This window comes from Chenopodium album, chromosome 6 (genome assembly GCF_948465745.1).
Source record: "Chenopodium album chromosome 6, dcCheAlbu1.1, whole genome shotgun sequence".
In the NCBI taxonomy this organism is placed as follows: Eukaryota; Viridiplantae; Streptophyta; class Magnoliopsida; order Caryophyllales; family Amaranthaceae; genus Chenopodium; species Chenopodium album.
Window position 1 is genome coordinate 9,060,234 of NC_137839.1, and position 7,893 is coordinate 9,068,126.

At 30.1% G+C, this 7,893-nt stretch overlaps 1 pseudogene; it reads left to right on the forward strand.

Annotated features, from left to right (window-relative positions):
* The first annotated feature begins 4,726 nt into the window (after positions 1-4,726).
* On the forward strand, positions 4,727-6,509 carry LOC145636636 (polygalacturonase-like; annotated as a pseudogene).
* Positions 6,510-7,893: the final 1,384 nt, after the last annotated feature.

Consider the following 7,893-nt stretch of genomic DNA (forward strand, 5'->3'; position numbering starts at 1 on the left):
TGTCTCTCGTATTAGATAAATTATATAAACATAGCCATTAATTGCAATGCGATTTAGATCTACCTAATTTTGAAGAAGAGTATAAATTTAAGTAAATTATGCAATACAAAGTACTCTTTAACCGGGAGTAGTTATTTGGAGCCAAATAGTAATTCATAAATTCATCATAATATACTCCCTCCGTCTCCTTTTAATAGTCCCTTATGGACAAATTTTAGTCCCAAAATGTTCACTCCATTTGCTTTTCCAACAACCATTAATATTATTTTTTTTTTATCAAAATTCCTCCAATTTGCAACAATACTTGTGTAAATTTAAATTTCCCATGTAAATTTTGTTTTCCCATGTACTTTTATTACTTTTTCTCTCTAGTTTTTTGTATACCCAATGTCAATTTACTTTTCAATGTACTTTTACTATTTTAAATTGTGTTTATTAATTCTCGTGAAAAAATGCTCATAAGGGACTATCAAAAGGGGATGGAGGGAGTAATATAATATAATATAATAATTATTTTTTTAAAAAAAAAAACTATTGTAATAATTTAAGGTAAAAAATAAAAATAAAAATATGATGTCATAAATTAATTTAGGTGGGAAAAATTTTAACTACAACTTGATATATGTACAACTGAAAAGGTAATGATGTCAGCATTGTTATTTTAGTTTATTTATAGGTTGTAGTATTAATTTTTTTTTTTTACAAACAGATTGTAGTATTAATTAGTAATTACAGTCTTAAAAAACTTCTAGTAGACGAGTTAAAATGGCAAATTTTTTTTACACAAACTTTCAAAAAAAAACCCGGTGTACATAAAACTAGTGAATGGCGGTAAGTCGGTAACAAATCAGAAAGTAATTTGTTACCAAATTCTTTCACATGCTTGGTGCTTCTGGTTGGCAAATGTTAAGACAAACATTTTTTTTTTCTCTCTTGCTCATACTCTACTTTCTCTCTATTCCATTTTCATCTTGTTTTCCCTTAATTTTTGAGATTTAATTTGATTTTCAACTCAGATTACTTCTGTTCTACACAATTGTAGATGTTTTCTACTGAATTTTTTGAGCAAGGAGTGGAGAGAGAAGATTTAAAGTCAGAAGAAGGTGAAGTGAGCTCTAATTCGAAGAAAGAATTATCGCCATCGTCGTCGCTTTGCTCGGTGAGATGGTCGGAAATGGTGGAACCAGCGATGGTTTCAGCGCTATCGGCGTTGCTAGCGGAGAGAGAATTTAAAGGTTTGTTAATGGTGGAAATGTTTAGTTTTGAGGAGAGATAAAGATACGGGATGAAAGTAGAGCCATTGGGTTAACTTTTGCATTTTGTGTTTAATTTTTTTTATTTTGATACTCTGTTTTTGTTAAAAAAAAATAAAATAAAAGGTCACTTTTGTGAAAATATGGGTTACTTTTGTAATAAAAAGGGTCACTTTTGTAAAGAAAAAGGGTCACTTTTATAAAGAAAAAAGGTCACTTTTCGCAAAAATGTTCGATGTACTACCTCCGTTTCGTATTAGTTGCAACTTTGGAATATTTTATATCTCACAAATAATACCCCAAAGTTGCAACTAATAAGAAACGGAGGTAGTACAATAAAATTATTGTAAACTGGGGGCAAGCAAAAGGAATTGTTTTTTTTATTAGGGTCCAATTTTTAAAATTAGGACAGGTCCAAACAAATGTTTTAAAAAGTCATGTTAGGGTGTATATAGTATTTATAGTGTATTGTATATAGTATATGATAAAGAATATCCATAGAATATTCTCATCCTAGGTTTAAGATATATTTTATATAAGATTATCTTTGATATCTGTACATATCTTATAGTTACCTAATATGATTAGGTCACTCATTGTAACCCTATAAATATTGATCAATGGAAATCACTCTAATGGAGGAGTTTATATTGTTTGACATGGTATCACAGCTTAGGTTAGATCTTGGGATTGTTTAGATCTAAAATTTTCTCTTCCCCTGCCGATGGGTTAGAAAATTAAACCCACCGGCGGGATTTACAAACAATTACACAAAACACTTTTTTTTTTTTTTTTTTGCTTCCGCGTTTAAATCATGGAGTACGATGGTTGACCATCACCGGCAACCCCTCTTGTGCTCCAACTAATTCCCACCACACATAGGAGCTTTGTGCACCACCTCTACCTCTTGGTTCTCCACCTAATACGCCACCTAGCTCACTCATAGTCTTCCTTCTTTAGCCTAATCTGTGAGTGAAATGAATCTTGCATAGCGTATTCGATGACTGATAATAGTCTTGGATGAGCCAGACCCACGAGACGAACCACCCTTTTTTTTTTTTTTTTTTTTTTAAATCTCAATGTCGTTGTTGGCCTCCACCACCTTAATTACATTGTAGTCTTGCTCCTGACCCCTTCCCAGCGGAGGTCTTCTACTTGGCAGGAGCCTTGTTCAACTACACTACAATAACTAGGGAGTGTTGGATTTTTGGCACTAACAACACTTATTTTTTTTTTTTTTACCTTTTCAATTTATTGTTAATTTTAATTATCACAAGTACATGCGGTGGAATTTGTTATTCTCTAAATCTAGTCGCTACTTAACTTGTTTTAATTTGGTGGAATTTATCTTCTTGTGTGGGTCAATTTTTTTTTAAGAGGTAAACACTTCCTAGTGCTTAAGTGGTGTGGGATTTAGGCTATCTTATTTGTTTTTTTTTTCAACTGTGATTTCCCGTAGTTGTGTAGTGTCTTCTTCCTGATGATGGTTTGATCCCTTAGCTTCTTCTTCTCTGATCTGCAACTTTGCCCAAGTCTGTGTGCGTATAAGTATAACTTTGTTTCTTATGGGCTAACTTTCAAAGTTAATTACAAAGCCCGTAACAAAAATGTTGGGCCTTAAATATTTTTCGTATAATGTTATTCAAGTGACATGCAGCAAAAGTCAGTCATTTCTATTTTCAAGTCTTAAGGGCATGTTCAATTCAGCTTAATTTCAGTTCACTTCAGCTCCAATCAGTTCAATTCAGCTCAGCTCATTTCAGTAAATGGGTAGGATACGAACATTATACATTAATAACAACAATGACATAATTAATTAATTGTTTAGTTATCCCCATAAAAAAAATGTTTAGTTAAAAAAAAATACTCTCTAGGCTTTTTTAATAAGCTAGAGTTGAAGTTTTTCAATATTCATATGTCATCATTGACTTAATTTTTTACCAATATATAGTATGGAGTATAAGAGTTTTAATATATGTAGCCCTCAGGACTATGTATAACCATTAAATATACTACCCAAAATGGAATTAAGTTAGGAATTCATGACAAAATCACGCGCAAATAGGTGTTATTAATGTTAATTTTTTTCTCAATATTTCCATTTTAGCTTAGGGCTATGTTTATTAGTTTCCATAATATAAAAAAATAATCATATAATATGTTATTGGATTTGTCATAATGTCTACTTTATAATTTATTTTTTTTTTTGATAATTATTACTATTCTTTTATTAAAAGATATTAATGGTCAAAGTTATGTTTTGACAAATGTATAAATTTGACTCTAGCTTATAAAAAAATAGAGGTAGTAATAAAGTATCTAATAAAAATAGACAAGTAGTTATGTATCCAACCAAAGTCCAATGTCCATTATATCCCGTGCATCGCCTGAGGCATTCCCAAGTTATTAATTAAATTAAGATACCATTAGTCAAAGTTTTGCATTAAAATAGCAAATATGCCAATTGAATCGGGGTATTTTGAAATAGATGGAGTACTACGCAAATAAAATAACTACTGATGTGTTTACCTTTTCTAATACATATCTAAACTATAAAAATATAATTCTGCATGAAATACGAAAAGTAGATTACTATGTTTTTAATCAATATGATATGCCAGGAAGCCAAGCATCAAATAAAGCTCTCGATCAAATGGGTTTGTCAATTGCATACTACAGATTTGATCAATTGCCACCAAATTTGCTCTCGATCGATCATTTATAGCAGACTAAAAGAACAATTCCCTGAAACAAAAGATGTATAACTTTGATATTTCTTAATTAAATTCAATAGACTACTTAGCTTGTGCAACCACTGTTGTATATACATATATGTAGCAATTGTGGCCGCACTAGCAAATTTCTTAGTACTCAGATAGTTCAACAACATACATAAATTAGCCAATTCCGAATATAGAGCATGATAACCAATTAGAAGTGAATAGGTTTATTAAATCGTTTTTACTTCTCATCCTTGTTTCTTGTCAATTCTCCTTTATTTTATTTATTTATTTTTTGAACGGGTCTTGTCAGTTCTCCTAAAACTCTATTTGAGTTATGACCTAGTTTTAATACTTTAGATATTTGCACACATAATGATTAAAGTTAAAAATAGAATCAACGGGCGAGATAAATAAGTTTAACTCTTTATATATATATATATATTCTTATCATTTTATAGGAAAACTAGATTACTAATTAAAAAAAAAAGTGACATATGATTAGAATCTTATGAAAATTTATCAAATCATCTAGACTAAAGACAATATTATCCATAATCATAAATTGTACTTTGTATGTGTTTGTATGCTTATGTAACTAGTATCCAACATCTATAAATTAATTATTCTACCTCCAAAATTTCACATATTCTCTTTCTCAAAAAAATTTCATATATTCTTTCTCTTATAATAATTATACAGTAGCACCAAAATTTTACGCATTCAATCGATGTTTGTTACATAATAAAAATTATGAAGATCATAATTGTAACATTGTCAATAATTTTGGTGATCCTCAACCTAAAGTTTGTTACCGTAGCTTACAATTATTTTGATGTGGTAACCCTTGGGGCAAAACCCAATTCGAATTCGGATTCTTCTAAGGAGTTGGAGGCGGCTTGGAATATAGCTTGTGATTCAACGGGCGAGTCGACAATTCATATTCTTAAAGGAGAGTACTTTGTTCCAAAATCCCTTAAGTTTTCTATAAAGGGATGTCAAACTAGTAAGATTAATTTTATTGTTAACGGACCCCTTAAAGCCCCTAGTGATTTTCGAGTGCTTCAAAACTCAAAAACATGGGTGTTATTTGAGCATGTCAATGGCCTTACACTTTCTGGTGGAGTGTTTGACGCAGCAGGAGCTAAGTTATGGAATTGTAAGCGATCTGGAAAAGAAGCATGTCCTCGTGGTGTGGAAGTAAGTTATTTATTTTCTACATAAAGTAATGCTCAAATTTAACTAGTACGTACCTATTATTATGTAACTCGACATAGTACTCAAAACGTACTTAAATTAAAAAGACGTTAGGGCCACACAAATTAATATTTAATTTTAAAAGAATTATATTTAAAAATTTTAATTAGTTTTATTTTATCTTTTACCTTCTAGCATTATTAGGATTTGGGGTTGTTATTCCGATATATAGTCATATACTGTACTCCGTGGTATTTTATTGTGTTAATGTTGTCTTATTAACTTATTCTAAAGAGCTTGTGATTATGAATTTATTTTTTTCCGCAAATTAATATTTAATTTGTTTAACATAACCCTATCTATTTTAATGAAAAGTAACCTTTTTTATCTTACATTTTATTATTACATGCTTTAAAATATTAAACTGATTTATTTATTTTTATTAATCTATAGAATATATTAATCTGTTTTTTTATATTAATACAACGATTTTTTTTTTTGAATTGCAGAGTTTAGGTTTTGTAAATTCCCAAAATATTGAAATAAATGGTATAACCTCATTAGACAGTCAATTGTACCATATTGTTATTGATGATTCTCAAAACGTGAAAGTGCAAGGGGTTACGATTTCTGCCTCGGGCAATACGTCTAACACCGATGGTATTCATGTACAATCATCAATTGATGTTACAATATCGAGTTCGAACATTGCTACAGGAGATGATTGTATCTCAATTGGACCGGGAACTAACAATTTGTGGATTCAAGATATCACATGTGGTCCGGTCATGGTATAAGTATTAGGAGTTTAGGAAAAACGTTACATGAGGCAAAAGTTCACAATATCACGGTACAAACGTCAACTTTTATTAATACGGAGAATGAAGTGAGAATTAAGTATTGGGGAAGACCAAGTGATGGATTTGTTAGCGATGTTGTGTTTCAACATCTCACAATGGAGAATGCTCGAAATCCAATTATCATCGACCAAAAATATTGCCCCAATCATAAGGATTGTCCTGAGAGGTATATTAGACTATATTTTTATGTTCAAGATCTTATTTAAATTTTTTATTTTAAATCTTATAAAATGATTTTTCTTATTTTTTGTGAATAGGTTTCTGGAGTAAGAATAAGTGACGTAACATATGATGATATCCATGGATCATCAGCAACATCAATTGCTGTGAAATTTGATTGTAGCCCAAATCATTGTTGTTTGGGCATAAAATTGAAGAATATAAAGTTGACTCACAAGAACAAGCAAACTTCTTCTTTTTGTAACAATTGTGAGGGATCAACTTTTGGAAATGTTCAACCTAAAAGTTGTTTCAATTGATTTTTATATACATTTTATAATACAAAAAAATATGTAGTTTGTTTATACCTTTAATGAATATTGTGAAAAAACACGTTTAGATTATAAAGTTTAAACCTCAAAGTTGAATACATACTCCTCTAGTTTTTATGAACTCTTACCTTACTCAAAGAATACTTTTTCATATTACATAATTTGTAAGAGCTCCATCATAACTTATTCAATAAGGTCTAGAGTAATTATTTTATTAGTGTTGACTCTATATAATATAGCTAGTCTCAAAAAACGAAAAATGAAAGGGCCTGGTTCACATTAAATTTTATGAAAACATGCAGTGTCTAAGAGGTTTATTGTATATTGGCCAGGATATCATCAAGAAGAGAACATGAGAACTCAATTTCATTCCTTTGTTTCTTCTAAATTCTCCAACATCTCTATTTCGTACTACGTATTATATAAGCGGGGGTTAGGTAATTGTGTCCTTTAAACTGCGCCTTATGACCTAGTGTTAATACTTAAGAAAAATTAAGAATTATTCAACATTATATTACTATAAAATCTATTCAAAAAAAAAAATTACTATAAAATTATTGACTTTAAATTATTGACTACCATACAATAAACATAGGCAATTACGGTAAAGACACTAGGTCATAATAATTTGAAAAAATGGAGATAGTGTTTATCTTTTACTAAAACGGTACAGCTGCCCATACTAAATTCTAGAAGTATAATTCTGCATGAAAACACCAATAGTGACTCGCTAGGATATACACAAAATAAAATAAAAAATCAAGTAACAATACGAAGTAACAGTTTTACCGATGAACAAGTACAAAATTGATAAGAATCTAATATCATATAATTAATATATAAAGCTAAACTTTTAGCCAGGTCACGAAATAGCGACACTTGGCATTCCAACTTTTTGCCAAGCCACCTTGGATAGATTTTAATAGACTTCATACATAAAAATCGCCAAGTGTCGCACCACCTTGGATATATTTGGATAGACTTCATAAGATAAAAAGTTAATTTAGAATAAGATTGTTAGTTTAGAATTTTATTTTTGATAAAATACCAAATAATAAACTTATAATTAGGCCACAAGACAACATCGTTTAGTGTTTTAATTTTTCACGCACCAAGTGTCGTACCACGTGGGATAAATATAGATAGACTTTGTAGCAAAAAAAAAAAGTTAATTTAGAATTCTATTTTCAATTAAATTGAATCATAATATACTTTTATCTTAAAAGTCTATAAACAACCCGGACATCGCACGTGGCACAAAACTAGTATATATATAAAGGGGAGTTTTTTTCCCGAGTTTTTAGAGAGTGTAAGATCTAATTTCTTAGTGCGCCATGCACGTAAGCAAATTTGGCGAATGAGATTTTTAAAT